Source organism: Phascolarctos cinereus, unplaced genomic scaffold, assembly GCF_003287225.1.
Source record: "Phascolarctos cinereus isolate Bilbo 61053 unplaced genomic scaffold, phaCin_HiC Scaffold_2;HRSCAF=192, whole genome shotgun sequence".
In the NCBI taxonomy this organism is placed as follows: domain Eukaryota; kingdom Metazoa; phylum Chordata; class Mammalia; order Diprotodontia; family Phascolarctidae; genus Phascolarctos; species Phascolarctos cinereus.
Window position 1 is genome coordinate 226,016,040 of NW_027555625.1, and position 18,387 is coordinate 226,034,426.

The following is an 18,387-nucleotide window of genomic DNA, read 5'->3' on the forward strand; positions in this document are numbered from 1 at the left end:
TTAACTTCTCCCTAGAGTTGCTCAATCAACACTTACTTATGGTACAGTGTTTTAAAAATTAAATTGAGCACGTCATGAATACTGTGGATAACATACAAAAATTATGGTATCATTGATGCCTTCAAGAAGATTACTAGCAGAATCTGGCCCTTTGAATCCAAACTTCACAGGACACAGCTCCTTAATAAAATGATTTGTTCTGTAAAACTTGGACTCAGTCAAAAGGCCAAACCCAAGAACCTAGAAGGCCACATGTGGCCTCAAGGCTGCAGGTTCCCCACCCCTACAACAGGTTAAAAGGAGGACAGTTTCATGTAGGGAAATCTCATGAGTAAGGGCAAGAATGAGACTTGGAAAATGTTCCTTCTTGAGTCATAGCAATAAAACTGTTTAAAGTTAGAAAGATAAGTCGGCCTAACCTTTCCATATTTATAGGTAACAAAATTGAAACCCAGATTGGGAATTGGCTTTTCCAAGGTCACATAGCTAGGAGGACCAAGGTTTGAAGTCAGTTTCTCTAGCTCCAAATCTGGTGTTCTTTCTACTATATCACTTTGCAAGCTTTATTTTGCAATGAAAAAAATACACAGTTTTTATTTCCAACAAAGAGTCTCAGACCTTCCAATTTCTTGGACATCATGAAAAGTTGAGCCATATACTATACCTTTGATTATAGGGTAGGACAGATCCAAGTGATTGTTTAAAAATAAAATTTGAGGCCTCCAGAAGCAACCAAAATTTTCAAATGGGCAGTATCACCCAGGCAGGCTCAGAGGAACCATGGATGAATTTGATGATCTCTTAGGTCCTTTCTGACTCCAGAATGTTGCGATATGGTACCCATAATGGGCTGGGCCCATGGGGAACTGCTTCCACCAAAGCTAACAAAACGTTCTAGGCGGCTGCCTGAAACACAGAGGTTAAGTAACTTGCCCAGGGTCACACTGCTAAGAATTATTAGAAGCAGGATTTGAAGTCAGCACTTTCTGACTCTAAGTTGCTTGCACTCTATCCATGATGCCACCCGTTTTGTCTTGTGATTACATTCCAGAAACCAAGTGAAAAAAAGATGATACTCTCCAGACCCAGAGGAAATACAATGAAACAAACAAAAAAGGGCTAGGGGATCTGGCATGGATCTAAACATTCCTGAACTGAATTCTTCTTTTCTTTTTTTTTCCCCCTTTCTGAGGCAATTGGGGTAACATGACTTGCCCAGGGTCACACAGCTAGTGTGTGTCAAGTGTCTGAGGCCATATTTGAACTGAGGTCCTCTTGATTCCAGGGCCAGAGCTCTATCCACTGAGCCACCTAGCTGCCCCACCCAAACTAAATTCTTCAACTTCTCCAGAACCCTGTCCCTGCCTCTCCCTGGGGCTTCTCTGTATCTGCTGACGGTACCACCATTTCTCCAATCACTTAAACTCAGAAACCTTATTTATCTTTTACTCATCCCTCTCCTTCAACATCCAATCAATTCCCAAATCCTACTGTTTCTGCTTCCCTAATATACCTTGCATCTATCCTCTCCTTTCTACTCCTACCTCAACTCCTCTATTTTAATAGCCCCCTGACTGATCTGCCAGTCGTCATTATTTCCCCCTCTTTAATCTCTGCTTCTATCACTGCCAGTTTAGTCTTCCTAATGTACAGCTCTAAGTAGTTTTGTTCAAAAGCCTACCTTGGCTTCCCATTGCCCCCAAACAATCAATCATGAAGTATTTAAAGCACTTACTAGTGCCAGGCATCAAACCAATCACTAAGAATACAAAGAAAAAGCAAAAACAGTACCTGCCTTCAAGGAACTTACATTCTAATGAAGGAGAAAATATATATATATCTAGAAGTGCCAAATAAGTATCAATTCTCCTGGTATTCAAGATCTACAATCTGGTTCCAGATTTTTCCTGCCTAACTCCTACTGCTTACCTACACATATTCTACATTTGAGCCAGACTATAATACTCACCATCCCACCCTGCCTGCCCCGCCCTTCTCCCATCTACTTTGTTTTTGCCCTGTGCCTGGTAATATACTATCCTGCAAGCCCCCCCCCCCAAATCTCTATGTTTTGAAATTCCTCTATTCCAGTAGAAAGAACCCTGGCTTTGGAACCAGAGGACCCAAGGTTCAAATCCCAGCTCCATTTACTAACTGTGAACTTGGGTAAGTCTCCTTACTTTTCTGCACCCCAGTTTCCTCATCTATAAAATAGAGGATGTTCTTCCAGATCATTACATAACACTCTCCTTCACAAACTCTACACTCTAGCCAAACTGGCCTGCTTCCTGTTCCCCATACAGAACATTCCATCTCCTGTATCAAGACCTTGGCACAAGTTGTCCACCATAATAGGAAGTCTCCTCACCTCTGCCTCTTAAAATCCCTAACTTCCTTCAAAGATCAGTTCAAGCACTACCACCTACAGGCAGCCTTTCCTGATCACCACCCCTCAATTCCCAGTTGTTCGTGTTTTCTCCTTAGAAATCATTTTGTATTTATTTTTATCTGCTTTTCTGGGTACCAATTATTTTTTCACTATTTTTGAATTTTTTGTTGTATTTTAATTTTTAATTAACAAGCATTTACTTCCTCTTTCTCCTATCCTTCCTCTAATTAAATAGATATATAATATATAATAAATACATAATATGAATACATATAATAATACAATATAAACATATGAATATATAATATTATATATACATTTGTGTATATATATGTATACACACACACACACACACACATAGTCAAGCAAAACACATTTGCATATTATCCATATTGTTTCCATCCAATAGAATGTAAGCCTCCCTAAAGGGAGAATGATTCATTTCTGTCTTTGTATCTCTATCACTTAACACATTGTCTGACACATAAATTACATTTAATAAATGCTTGTGAAATGAATGGATAATAAAATAAAATAAAATAAAATTGAGGATGTTGGACTTAGGATTCTTGGGGTCTAAAAGCTCTAAATCTATGATTCTATGGTCAAACTCAGGAGTATTCCTGGATCCCTCTAGCTCAAAAGGAAGGATCTCCTCTTCCTCTACTTGATCCTAGCACTTTGGACCCCTCCTTTTGTATACGTCCAATTCTGCCTTGTGTTACATCTATTTGTGTTTTAATATCTGTGAACATGTCTTAACATTATGCTTCTAGTGAAGCTTTGTGACTATAAATGGTAGAGCATTATAGTCTCTGAAGAATTTATGTCAGGGCTCTCAACCAGAGGGCAGTGAAAAGGTGAATGGTCCATGTGAGCAGGACACATTTGTAAAAAGAAAATTGTTCAGGAGAAGATCTTTATTATCAGAGAGATGTGTGGGGAACATATGGGCAAAAGAGAGGGAAAACCAGTGGACAGCCACCATGCTCCATGATTATCCTGGCAAGCTGGAGAGCAGGGATTCCTAATCTGGGGCCATGAACTATGCAGTCTAATCCTATCTTCTTCATCCTAATTAGAGGTACCATATAAGGCTCTGTTGACTGGTTGTACCTCTTAGGGATATTAGATTCTTCCTCATTTGAGCTTTTTTTTATTTTAAGAGGCAGTATGATAGAATGGATAGTGACAGTTTTGAAGTGGGCAAGCCCTGGGCTCAAATCTTGCCTCTTCTTAGGGGGCAAGTATCAGCTGTGTGACCCTGCGCAGGTCACTCACCCTCTCTGAAATTCAGTTTCCTCACTTATAAAATAGAGAGAGTAATACCTGTCTACATGCCTCATAGGATTGTTATAAACCTTAAAACCTAAGAAAATATGAGTTATTATTCCAGAACTATTCATCTACTTAGAGAGTAATATCTTGGAGTCCAGGGTTTATTTCTCTTTCCTTAGATGTCCTTGTGCAAGGTGGATCTGATGGTGGCTAGGGAGTTTAAGAGCAGTGAGACTGGAGTTAAAAAGCTCAGGCCTCATATCATGCATCTGTTCCCAGGTCCTATAGTTTTGGTGGTCCAGGCTCAAGCTGTAACACCCTCAGCTGCCATGACAGCCATGAGTAAAGTACACTGTCGATAGGTCCTGAGACCACCTTGGAACCCTGGAGACTAGACCTGGGAAGTGCCTGAAGACCCAGCTTGCACCACTTTCTGCGTGAAAACTTTCCTGATCCTCCCAACTGCTAGTGCCCACATTCCCAAACGACTTTGTATTAACTACTAAACTACAGCACATCTAATTATACAACTACTTTGTATTTATTTGTATTTATTCTCTTTATATTTATTTCCTACATATGGACTTGTCTTCCCTATCAGAATATAAATCTCAGCAATACCTGGTTATGTCATGCCTTTTCACTGGCTGTTCCCAGTGCTTGGGATGCTCTTCCCCATCACCTCCACCTCCTGCCTCCCTTCAAGATTCAGCTCAAATTCCACTTGCAGCAGGAGGCCTGTTTCAGCCCATCAGCCTCTGCTGAGAGTAACTTCCTTCCATCCACTTTGCATCTTGCATATATCTTGTATGTACATAGTTGTTTACATGTTATTTTCCCATTAGAATGCCAACTTCTCGAGGGCAGGGACTGTTTTTGCCTTTCTTAATATCCTCTCATTGTTGAGTCATTTGTTTTTTCAATCCTGTCCACCTCTTTGTGACAGGATTTTGGGGTTTTCTTGTCAAAGAGACTGCAGTGGTTTGCCATTTCCTTCTCCAGCTCATTTTACAGGAACTGAGGCAAACAAGGTTAAGTGACTTGTCCAGGGTCACACAACTGACACAGGATTTGAACTCAGGTCTTCCTGACTGCAGGGCCCAAAGCTCTGGCCACTGTGCCACCGAGCTTCCCATTTATATCCTCGGAGCCTGCCCAAGAACTTAAATGTTCACTGACTCCTGAGTAGGAATTGTTACGCTCTTTGTATATGTATCCCTAGCACCTAGAACAGCATTTGTCACATAGTAGGCATTTAATACATGCTTGCTGCTAAATTTAAATCCCTGAGGCAACCCTGAGACTGCGGGGATGACAGGACCACGTGCAAGGGCCCTGCTTCCTCCCAGGGTCTCCCCTGCTTGGATGCCCCCCTCACCTTTACTTCTTGTCCTTCCTGTACTCCTCCATTCCTTCAAGCCTCACCTCCTACAAGAGACCTTTCCTAATAGACAATAGTTTCCCTTCCATTTGTGAGAGCCTTCTTCCACTGAGATGACTGTATTCTATACTACAAACTTCTTATTTTCTTATCAATCAACAAGGGTTTATTAAGCACTTACTAAGTACCAGGTGCCGTTAGGACCCAGGGCTACAAGATGAAAATAAAACCTTTCCCTTGAGATATTCTAAGCTGATATTCTAAAGTGGGGGCGGGGACAGGGAAACAAGAAGTGCATATCTAAGAATACAAACAGCTTTGGGAAGAGGTGCCTGAGGAGTGGGAAGAGGTTGTAGCAGGGCGGAGGGCCCCCAGTAGGCCTCCTGGAGAGGGCAGAGCTTGAGCTGAGACTGAATGGAAACCAGGTATTCTAAGAGACCAGGATGAGTAGGGACAGTCAATGCTAGGGCACAGACGGCTCCATGCCGAGTGGGGGCTTCATAATTGTTTGTTGAATGGAATACCAGAAAAAGGGTAAGAGGAGCTGGCTGATGAAGAAGGATTGGGAACTACAACAACAAGAAAAGTTTCCATTTGTAGTCGGGGTGGAGTCAAGTTTTACCAAACACTTTCCTTGGAGGTAAATAATGTTTGCACTATTATCTCTATTTTACATTTTCTTTCTTCTGACTCTCTTTTAACCCCCTTACAATCCAGCTTCCAACCTTCTCATTCTACTGCAGTTGCTTCTTCCAAAGTTACCAATGATCTCTTAATTGCCAAATCCAATGGCTTTCTCCCAGTCCACGTTCTCCTTGATTTGTCTGCAACCTTTGATGCTGTTGATCACTCTTACCTCCCTGATACTCTTTTCTCTCTAGGTTTTTGGGACACCACTCTCCCTGGTTTTCCTCCCGCCTATCTGACTGCTCCTTCTCTGTCTCCTTTGCTAGATCCTTTTCCACATCTCACCCTTTCCATCATATGTGAGAACCCTCAAGGTTCTGTCCTGGGTCCTCTTCTCTTCTCCCTCTATACCATTTCACCTGATGATCTCATCAACTCCCATGGAATTAATCAACCATCTCGATGCTGATGATTCTCAGATCTAGCTATTCTGCCCCAACGTTTCTGCTGACTTCCAGTATCGCATCTACAGCTGTCTTTCAGACATTTCAAACCTTGAACTCAACATGTCAAAAATCTAACTCTTTATCTTTTATTTTAAACCTTCCCCCACTCCAGCCTTCCCTATTACTATAAAGGACAACACACTTCTCCTAATCCCTCTGTTTCATAACCTAGGAGTTAATTTTGACTCTTCACTATCTCTCACCCCCATATCCAAGCTGTTGCCAAGACCTGTTTGATTTCACCTTTGCGACATCTCTATGTATTTATTTTTAGTAAATAGTATTCTATTTTTTCCAATAAAGATCGTTTTCAACATTAATTTTTTATAAAACTTTGAGTTCCAAATTTTTCTTCCTCCTTCCCATCTCCCCTCCCTAAGACAGCAAGCAATCTGATATAGGTTATACACGTGCAATCATGGAAATATTTCTGCATTAGTCTCTCTTAAAGAAGTCCTCTTTTCTCCTCTAACATTGCCACCATTCTAGGGCAGACCTTTACCCCCTCACAGTTTGCTTATTGTAATAGCCTGTCGGTGGGTCTGCCTAAGTGTCTCTCACTCCATTTAGCCACTAAAGTGATTTTTCTAAAGCACAGTTGCTCTAATGTCACCCTTGCTTCCACTGGCTCCCTATTGCCTCCACTATCAAATACAAAATGTTCTGTTTGGCATTCAAAGCCCTTCATAACCTACTTCCCTCCCACCTTCCCAGTCTTCTTACAGCTTGCTCCCTGCCATGTACTCTTCAATCCAGTGACATTGGCTGTTCCACAAACAAGACACTCCATCTCTCCAAGCTCTGGGCATCTTCTCTGGCTGTTGCCCATCTATGCCTGGAATGCTCTCCCTCCTCACTCTTCTGCCTCCTGATTTTCCTGGCTTCCTTTCAGCCCAAACTAAAATCCCATCTCTTACTGGAAGCCTTTCCCAACCCCTCTTAATTCTAGTGTCTTCCCTTGGTTATTTCCTCTTTATCCTGTATATAGCTTGTTTGTCTATATTTATTTGAATGTTAATTCCCCCATTAGATTGTAAGCTCCTTGAGGGCAGGCCTTTTGCCTCTTTGTGTATCCCCGGTGCTTAGCCCAGTGTCTGGCACCTAGTAGGTGCTTAATAAATGTTTATTGACTGACTACAGAAAAGAAAACTGAAGCTTAGCGAAATTAAATAACTTTCCCACAGTCCCCACAGCTCATTTGAGAGGCAGCATGACTCACTGCAATGAATACTCACTGTGCAGAGGAGCTGGCTTTTACATGTCTCTGCTACATATTGCCAGTGTGACCTTAGGCAAATCATGTTACCTCTCTAGTCTTCTGTAAGATGAGAGTATTAAACTAAGTGTCCTCTGAGGTCTCTTTCTGCTCTAAATCTTTCAGCCTCAGGAGACTCGGTCCCCTGACACCAAGTCCCAGGCTCTTTCCACCAACACACTCACTTTCCCAGTTGAGAAGAATAATCCAGCAGCTCCAGCAGCAGCAGTAGCTTGTAGATTAACTAGGTCATCTCTGCAGCTTTCCAGGTTGGAAGGAAGACAAAAGGTTTCTGAGAAGGGAGAGGTGTCTTTCTGGGCCACTGAGCCACCTGAAAGCCCTGCAGGAAAATGGCCAGATGCAAGAAGAGAAACTTCTGCAGTTCTAATTATTATCATTTTAAAATCCATTTTTCCTTGATTCTGTAGTTGGAAGGAAGGAGGGAGAGAGAAGGCATAAGGCAGCTCCTTAAGGCTGCCTGTGGGGTTTTCGGATGGTGCTCTGTACTGGGGATGCTCTCACATATTTTTTTGAAAATAAATTTTTAGTTATCTGCTTATTAAAATGCTCCCTTCTTTTTCATCTAAAAAAGAAAATAAATTTTTAGCCCTATCTTTCATTTTTATATTACTTACATTGCCTAATGTACCCTTCTTCCCTCCTTGTCCCAAAAGAGGGGAAAAAACAGTTCAGTAAAACTTATCGACACATAAAAGTCTGACGTTATATACATAGTGTTTTATACTCAGAAGTCCCCCATCTCTTCAAAGAAGTGGGGGCCAGGGGGGAGGGGGCAGTGACAGGGCACAATTTCAGGCAGAGCTGCATGTTGCAAGAGGTTAAGCAAAAGCTAAAAGAACTAGGGAAGAAACTAGACAATTTTGATTATGTATGTATGCATACTTGCATGTACGTATGTATAGCTGACATTTACATAACACTTCAAGGTTTGCCAAAAGCTTTACACAGTATTTCATTTGAGCCTCACTATCACCCAGTAAAGGGAAGAATGTCTTACAAAAGAATAAATCGGTTCAGAGAGGTTGTGTCTTGTCCACATAATACAACTTCACATAATCACCACATTTTTAGAATTGGAAGAGACCTCATTGGCCATCTAGGTTAGCCCCTGCACAAAAAGAATCCCCTCTGCAATATGCCTGCCAAGCGAACATCCAACCTCTGCTTGCAGACCATCTCTGAGGAAGAAACTACCACTTCCCAGGGCAGCCCATTCCACATTGGGGCAGCTTAGACTCTTAGAAAGTGTTCCCCGTAAGGAGCCTAAATTTGTCTCTTTGCAACTTCCACCCATGCTTTCTGATTCCGCATTCTGGAGCTAACCAGATTAAATCCAGTCCCTCTTTAACATGCCAGCCCTTCGAATACTGGAACAAAAAACCCTTGTCGGGGGCAGCTAGGTGGCGCATTGAATAGAGCACAAGCCCTGAAGTCCGGAGGACCTGAGTTCAAATGTGACCTCAGACCAAACACTTGACACTTACTAGCTGTGTGACCCTGGGCAAGTCACTTAACCCCAATTGCCTAAAACAAACAAACGAACAAACAAAGATGGTGGAGTAAAAGCAGTGACTTGCTTGAGCTCTCCCCAAATCCCTCCTAATACCTGTAAAAAGTGACTCTAAACAAATTCTAAAACAGTAGAACCCACAAAAAGACAGAGTGAGAAAGAGGTAAGAATGGACATTTTAATTGTTATTAACATTTTCTCATTGTAGCATCTATCAGGAAGAAAAAAAAAAGCCTTTTTTCCTGTCCTTCCAGGTACCTACTTTACATCTGGGGAGGAAGAGAAAGATGAAGTGACTTATCCCTTTAAAACCCTGAAAGGTGGGAGGGGGAACCCTCAGACTGCAAGAGTGCCTGCAGGGGGTGCATGGGGAGAGGACCAGGCTTGTCTTTAAGTAGTTCCTTTAGCCAGGGTAAGCCAAGAAAAACAATCCCAGCCCCAACGATCCAGAGAGAATAGGGGAGGTCAGCAGAACAGTCCCATATCCTGCCCTCACCCAAAGCTGAGAAGTGTCTCTGTCTCTGTCTCTGTCTCTCTCACACACACACATACACATCCCCCACCCCCACCCCCCCTACATCAGCACCTTTTTTTTGCTGTGTTTTGCTTTTAGGGGAAAGCATCCTTCTCTGTCTTTGGCAGGAAGGGATTGAAGGGGTGACTGGACATTAACTAAAATGCTGTTCTTAAGTGCCAATGTACTGCGGTGGGAGATCTTTTGGGGATATTCTCTTGGGAAAGATCCCAGCTCTCCAGGAAAAGTGTTGGAAGATTAGAGAGACACTTTAGACTTGGTGTGGGGAGAGAGGAAGTAAAAAGGGAAGACTTCAATCCCTGAAATTCAATCTGTAACCAGGAAGCCAAAAGCAAATGCCTACTTTTTCTAGTGATGATGCCTGCCTATCCTGCTGCTTCCATCTGAGCCTTAATCTAGATCTCTCCACATTGTGTATGTATATTAATGGAACAGGGGACACTCCCTTTTTAAATCTTTCACTCATGCTCTGCGACCAGCCCAAGACTTCACAAAAAGGATAATATTTGGGTCTCACTTTGATCAGGCACAGACAAGGCTTGGAGATGGCATTCCAGGTCAAGAAATTGGTTCAACCAAGACATAGACCCAGGAAAGTATGAGGGCATATTCCAGAAATAGGGAATAACTAGTCTGGTATAACTGGAGATAGAGGAGGGGATGCTGGACTAATAGATTGGGGCTATGTTGCAAAGGGATAGTGGTCTACTTTCTGTTCCCTTTATATGGCCGGCCATTCCATCTCCTTGTCTCTGCATGGGCTGTGCTGTCCCCCATTCCTAGAATGCATTCCCCCCTCAACTCTACCTCTTAGAAGTCTAAGCTTCCTTCAAAGCTCAAATCCAACCTCCTATGGAAGGCCATCTTGATCCCTGCCCCCCCCCAGGTGTTAATACTCTTTTTTCCCCAGAAAATACTTTGTATCTTTGAATTTTATACTTACTTTTCTGTGTACATGTTATTTCACTTCTAGCAAAATATCACGAGTCTGCTGTATTTTTGTCCTTGTGTCCTCAGCATCCAGCTCTGAGTCTGGTACATTGTAAGTACTTAATAAGTGTTTGTTAAATGAATGAATATTGATCTGGTAGGGAACCTGATAGAGTAAAGGTTTTGTCTGTGCTTTAGAAAGAGTAATTTGAGTGATAGCTTGAACCTGAGGGAGGCTGAAACCAGTTACCAATTAGGAAGTTATCAAGACAAGTGAGAGGTATTAAGGAGCTTAGCTAACTAGAGTGGGGTGATGGGAAGGGGGAAAGAGAGGCCTGATTCTAGAGCTATGGTAGAGGTCAAATTGATAGGATTTGGTGATGGGGGGGGGAAGTTTTCAAAGCTTTCAAAGTTGGGTGATATAAGCAGACAATCAAGAGGAAAATAAAAATGGGTTTGGGATGGGACCAACAAGCTTGGTATTAGACCTGTTGGCCAGCAGGACAGGGTCATTCAAGGTAGAGTTGAGGATATTCCTAAGTTTATCAGAGTGATTATTGTGGGGAAAAAATGAGGTTATGAGATAATATTACATATTATAATAAAGGTTATAAAGGTAAGACATATCTCATAGAGTAGATGAGCCATGAGTCTACCTAGCCCAGTAGCCTCGGTCTCTCCAATAAGGAAGAGAAGGAACCAGGAACCATGACTAGAGGGAAAAAATGTTAAGTTCCTTCAGGACAGAAAATGTTTCATTTTTGTCTTTTTTCCCCCTGGTAGCTAGCACAGGGCCAGGCACGTAGCGAATAGTTATTTATTCATACATCATTCAATCACTTGTTCCACAAGCACTTTTCAGACTCAATAAATTTATATAAATGGATATTGAACGAATGAAAGACCAATGCCTCTGCCTCTCTGACAGCTCCACCCCCACCATTTCTGGTAGGAAGGAAGGATTAACTTAGAACCAATCTCAGAGTTGGAATAGACCATGGAGCCATCTAGGGCAACCTAAGCAGGGGTCCTCTTTCTGACATCCCTGTCTATCATTTAGCCTTCCTTGGAAAATTCATAGCGAGGAAGAATAATGCTGTCTCCTGGGGCAGCAGATTCTATGCCTGGATGACTCTAATCGTTTGGAAATTTTTCCTTATGGCAGACCCAACTCTGTTTTGGCAGAACTTTCTCACGTGGCTCCTAAATTCTGCTCAGGGTGAAGCAGAATAAACAAGTCAGATCCCGCTTCCCCAAGACAACCCTGCAAACACCTTCAGACAGAGTCCCTTTGCTTAGTTTGGTTGATTGATTTCCCTTCTTTTCTTCATTTTATTTGTTTTCTTTTAAAAACATTTTGTCATATGTATTGGCTCTCTGGGAAGAGAGGGAGGATACAGGGGAAGTCCAGGTGATGTGAAGAACAAAGCTATCCATAAAAACTTTGAAAATACACCAACCTTCTAATAATACATCCTAGGATTTTGCCAGCAATTGAAGTCAAGCTTGGTAGCTTATCTTTGGATTACAACATTTTCTCTGTTTTGAAAATTGGGACAGAGTTGGCTTCTTAAGGCCAGTTTCACCCGTCCTGTTTTCTGTGGTCTTTACTTAAATTTTTTTTAATGCTCTTCTCTTATATCCTGTCACTTTCCAGTGACTCCCTTGACACCAATAGAACTATCCCTTGTAACAAGTCAGCATACTCAAGCAAAGCAAAGCAAGACTTCAGCCATATCTGAGAATGTATGCCCCGTGAGTTTGCTCCCTCTCTGCTGAGAGACTTCTCCATGATCTTTCTGTCTTTCTTTCTTTTTACAAGTAAGTACAAAATAGAGAAGGCTTCACAAATTTGCATATCGTCCTTGCACAGAGACCATGCTCATCTCTATATTGTTCCAGTTTTAGTATGCTGTTCAGTCATATTCAACTCTTTGTGACCCCATTTGGACTGGTTTTTTTTGGGGGGGGTTGGGTTTTTTTTTGTTTTTGGGCAAAAATTCTGGAGTCGTTGCCATGTCCTTCTCCAGCTCATTTTTCCAGATGAGGAAGCTGAGGCAAATAGAGTGAAGTGACTTGCCCAGGGTCCCACAGCTAGTAAGTGTCTGAGGCCAGATTTGAGCTCAGGAAGATGAATCCTCTTGACCCTAGGCCTGGCACTCTAGCCACTGGGCTACCCAGCTGCCCTACCAGTTTGGGTATATGAGTTGCCAAAAGGAGCACTCACTATAGTCTTTCAAAGATCGGACCCCTGATAGACGAGGGAAACTCCCCACCGCCCCTTCACCGAAGGGCTTGCCGACCAACCTGGAGATTCTTGTTATAAGGGAGGAAGGAGAGCACATCTCAAAAGGATGAGGTGTGGGGTGATATCACAAGGTGATATTCCTCATACATGATACTCATCTCCTGTCTCTGTACCTTTGCCATGGCTGTGCCCCATGCTTAGCGTGCACTCCTTCCACTTTCAAAAATCCCAAGATTCCTTCAAAGCTCAACTCAAGTCCAGTATGCCTTTGTTGATTCTCCTAGCTGTTACTACATCCCCGACTCCTGTCATACTATCCCTGATTTTGTATTAATGTATTTTATATGTATGTATCTATGTACATGTTTCCCTCAATAGAATGTAAGATCATTTAGGGCAGGGATTGATTTGTTTTTGCTTCTGTTTCCCTCATCTCTTGAACTATGACTGGCACGTAGTGGGCTTGTTGACAGAATGAAATTATTAAGGACTTTAGCTAAAGAGGGTGGTAGTGATAGGAAAGGGAAAAGAGCCTGATTCTAGAACTATGCATAGAGATAGAGTTGACAGGATTTAATGACTAACAGAAAGGGAAAGACAAGAGTTCTAGGTATTGATGGGGTGTGGGCCCAAACCAAGATCTTTGCCCCTTGCCCCAAAGAGAATCTGGCTCCCTTTTGTCTAGCTCCTTATCTCCCTTTGAATATAGCCCCATCTTTTGATCTTATTCAGATGCCTTTCAAACTTCTTCCATCCAGTTCCCTTCATTATCTATTCCCATTGTCTATTCAATCTCTCAGACCTTCCAATGGGAATTCTCACCTAGACCCCTTTTCCCAGCCCCCTCTTCTGGCCACCCAAAGTTACTTTAGTGCATATAAGATCCACCCTGGCCCCTATTCAAACGCTGAGACTCTCCTGGCCAAAAGGCTGAGATTTTCTCATGCCTGCTAGTCCCTGTGGCAGCGTTACTAAAGTTCACATTCCTTAAGAGTCTGGCCTGTATGGTTTATCTCTAATAAACCTTTTCTCTGGCTGAAAGAAGATTTGCGTTGAATTCATTCAGGCAGGGCCCATGTCACGATCTGAGGGTTCCAGCACCCCCAAACCTCTAGACCTCATCAGTAGCCCTGAGCTTTCAGGATCTCAGTTTAATTTCCTGGTCTTCCTCATATGATCATGCTCACAGAAAGAAGGGGAGAACTTCAAAGAAATAAGACAAATTTTCTCCCTCTTCAAATTGCTTTGTATTTCTCCTTGTTGGGAAGGATCAATTCATTTTTATTTCTTGTCTTTTTATCTACCTAGCATAATGCATTGCACGTAATAGGTGCTTAATAAATGTTAATAGAATTGAGGTTCTCTATCCCCCTCCAAAGGCAGCTAGGTGGCACAGTGGATAGAGTGCCAGGCCTGGAGTCAGGAGGATTCATCTTCCTGAGTTCAAATCTGGTGTCAGACACTAGCTATGTGACCTTGGGCAAGTCAATTAATCCTGTTTGCCTCAGTTTCCTTATCTGTAAAAAAAATGAGAGGGAGAAGGAAAACCACTCTATCTCTGCCAAGAAAACCCCAAATGGGGTGACAATCAGACATGACTGAAAAACTACTGAACAACAACAATCCTCCTACAGTGGAGAGAAAGAAGAAAAATACCTAGAGGGTTGGTAAAGTTAGTCGAGTTCTCTGGATCCTCAGAACTTGGCTTCCCCTTCAAGTACTCATGATGCTGCATCATTCAGAAACGAACTAAGGGGTGACTTACCCGTCTCTAAGGCTTTCAGCCTTTCAGATGACTCCCAAACTTTGTATCTCTAGAGGTTTGGCTTATCATTCAAAATCTAAGGCTTATTTCCACTAGTAAGTAAAACCTTACTTAATACATATGTTCCCATTTAAAAACAAAACCAAACCAAACCCTGTGAGGTGGAGAATTCTGCTTGTTTTCCAGATGAGGAAGCTGAGCATGAAAGAAGTTAAAGTACTTACAATCCCTACGAAACCTAGGACTTGACCCCAGTTCTCCAGCCTCCAAGCCCAGTTTTCTTGCTAATACAACTAATGATGCCATCTTTTAGAAGAAAGTTTTATTAGTACCTTTTGTTTTCGCTTCATAATCATTTCTGAATATACACTTCCCCAAACCTCATCCACACCATAAAATTTCCAATGTAATAATTTTTTTTAACACAAAACCACCAACAGTGACCTGGTTTAACAGTATTTATGCAATCATTCCACACCCAGAGTTCCTTACTTCTCCAAATAAAGAAGGAAGGTGAAATTCCTCATCTCTAAAAGGAGGTGGGGCAAGATTGGTCATTAAAATTACTGAACTTTTGGCTTTGGTTATATAAAGATATGCTTATTTGGATTGGAGCCAAGCTGAAAGTTAGAAGGAATAAAAGCAGAGCTGAAAGTTGTAAGTAGTAAAAGTCAGAAGCATCTGAATATAAAAGGAAAGCCCTTTCTGAGAGGGGAAGGAGGCACTACTTACCTTGCAAAGGGTCAGAGTCTTGATTAACTCAATTGCATATAAAAAGGTCAGCAAAGACAATGAATTTGCTTGTCAGGCACAGATTGCCTCAACATCTTTGTCCCGTCCTTCCCTACCCTCCACACTCATCAGCATTAAGACCTCTGTGAGAATCTGGAAAATGTATAGCAATGATCACCTCAAGGGTGGAGTCTTTCACTGAAGGAGAGTACTTTGAACCTAGAAGAATTGTGAAACTGGAGAGACTAGAAGTCTCGCCACTTCCTACCTAGAGAAAACAAATCTCAGAGGCTTTTTATCGATCCTAGGCGAAGTCTCATTGTCCTTGCTGAAAAAAGCTGAGCGAGAGGTTGGATGTGCTGAAGCCTGCCGCTGCTCATGGAACAGTGAGTGAGCCTGAGGAATCTAGTAGATTCACCCATCCGATGCCAAAGGTGAGCCCTGTGGAAAGTAACTGAGCTTTCGATGAGCTTAAACTTTTCAAAAGCACTTCTGAATAAGTCAAATACATATATATATATACACACACACACATATACATATATATTATATATGTGTGTATGTATATATACACACACACATACATATATTATATATATGTGTATACACACACACACACACATATATATATATATATATATATATATATATATATATATATAATAAAAAGACAAATTGGATTATATGGCATGCCCAGAATAAGGATGTAGAAATCTGATCCTGAATGTTCTCAAACTTTCTAGTGCCTACTTTTTAATTTTAGCCATGTCAGATTTTTTTTCTCCCTGGAAAAATGCATCCATTTTTCAATAGGAGATAAATAAATAAAATCAGTCTTAGGCCGAGAACAATACTCCTAGAGATTAAAGCTGTTTCCATTCCCTTGGTCAGAAGGCTCTGTGTAGGTCAAGGTTGATGATTTCAGATATCATACTGATAGTTCTAGGACATAGCAGACTGTGAAATCCCCAAAGTTCCTTTTAGTACTAATGGGTTTGGGGATGCCGAATTAAGTTCTCCACTGCAAAGGTCTGCTCCTTATATGGAGCCTGACCCATTCCTGCAGTAGCCCATTGGTTGAACAATCTGTCTAAACTAGCCCAGCAGTCAGATTGACTCACCCATCACTGATACCTTGCCCCGCATTTTACTTGGTGTGGACTCTCCAGAAAAAGAAAGGATAGCAGAGGCTGGTAAGGGGTTAGGGATGGGGTATATTCAGAAGTGACTATGAAATAAAAACAAAAAGACAATTTGTTCAATAGTAGATTAAACTCATCACTAAAGGAAGGAAGCCAACATTTATTTATTAAGTACCCACTGTGTGCCAGGCAGTGTGCTAAGCTGTTTACAAGCATTATCTCATTTGATCCTCATAATAATTCCGGAAGGGAGGTGCTTTTATTATCACCATTTTACAGTACTGAAACCTGAGGCAGTGGCTTGCCCAAGGTCATATAGCAAGTAAGTATTTAAGGTAAACTTGAACCCAGGTCTGTCTCCTTGATTTAGAATCAGAGCCCTATCCACTGTGCCACCTTGCTGCATCACCAAACCCTTACCCCATGAAGAAATTCATGTGCACTCTTCAGAGAAAGAAAGCGCATTGAAACTCCATTGTTTCAGAATTTTGAGTTGCATTGGTCATGTGTGTTGCCTACATGCATGGTAAATTTATGCTCACATTCCTGGATTCTATATGGTTTTGTGGGATAATGCCCCAGGTTTTTTTGGGAAATGCTTTGTAACTGCTATTCTTTTTTATGCCATTTCAGTAAATATATTTTCTAAAAAGCTAATGAATCTATTGGCTGATTGTTAAGAGGAAGCACACATCAAAACTACTTGGTACTGGCTAAGAAATAGAGTGGTGGATCAGTGGAATAGGTTAGTTACACAAGACACAGTAGTCAATGACTACAGTAATCTACTGTTTGATAAACCCAAAGACCCCAGCTTCTGGGATAAGAATTCACTATTTGACAAAAACTGCTGGGAAAACTGGAAAATAGTATGGCAGAAATTGGGCATAGACCAACATTTTACACCCTATACCAAAATAAAATCAAAATGGGTACGTGATTTAGATATAAAGGCTGATTCTATAAGCAAACTGGGAGAGCAAGGAAAGTTTACCTGTCAGATTTATGGAGAACAGAAGAATTTGTGACCAAATAAAAGATACAGAACATTCTGAAATGCAAAATGGATGATTTTGATTACATTAAATAGAAAAGTTTTGCATAAACAAAGCCAATGTAACCAAGATTAGGAGGGAAGCAGAAAACTGGGAAAGAATTTTTATAACCAGTGTCTGATAAAGGCCTCATTTCCAAAATATATAGAGAATTAAGTCAAATTTCTAAGAATACAAGTCGTTCTCCAACTGATAAACGGTCAAAGGATATGAACAGGAAGTTTTCAGATAAAGAAATTAAAGCTATCTATAGTCATATGAAAAAATGCTCTAAATCACTGTTGATCACATAAATGTAAATCAAAATGACTCTGAGGTACCACATCACACCTATCAGATTGGCTAACATGACAAAACAGGAAAATGACAAATGTTGGAAAATTGGAACACTAATGCATTGTTGGTGGAGTTGCGAACTGATCCAATCATTCTGGAGAGCAATTTGGAAATATGCCCAAACACAGCTATAAAATTGTGTATACCCTTTGACCCAGCAATAGCACTTCTAGGGCTGTATCCCAAAGAGATTATAAAAATGGGGAAAGGACCCACATGCACAAAAATATTTATAGCATCTCTTTGTGTGATGGTAAAGAATTAGAAATCGAGGGGATGCCCATCAATTGGGGAATGGCTGGACAAGTTGTGGTATATGAATGTAATGGAATATAGCTATGCTATAAGAAATGATGAGCAGGCAGACTTCAGAAAAACGTGGAAAAACTTATATAGATTGATGCAGAGGGAAATGAGCAGATCTAGGAGAACATTGTACACAGTAATAGCCACATCGTGTGATAATTAACTTTGATAGACTTAGCTCTTCTCAGCAATGCAAGGATCTAAGACATCTCCAAAAGACTCAAGATGGAAAATGTTATCCACATCCAGAGAAAGAACTATGGAGTCTGAATGCAGACTGAAGCACACTGTTTGCTCTTTTTTTTGTTTTGTTTTGTTTTTTATTTCTTCTCTCTTGTGATTCCTGCTATTGGTTCTAATTCTTCTTTACA

General features: G+C 41.3%; 1 non-coding gene across 1 annotated transcript; it reads right to left on the reverse strand.

Moving 5' to 3' along the window:
• Nucleotides 1-12,260: 12,260 nt before the first annotated feature.
• LOC144456028 (U6 spliceosomal RNA) lies at nt 12,261-12,363 on the reverse strand. Its single transcript, XR_013484937.1, has one exon. It is a non-coding gene; the product is annotated as a U6 spliceosomal RNA (small nuclear RNA).
• Between the last annotated feature and the right edge of the window lie 6,024 nt (nt 12,364-18,387).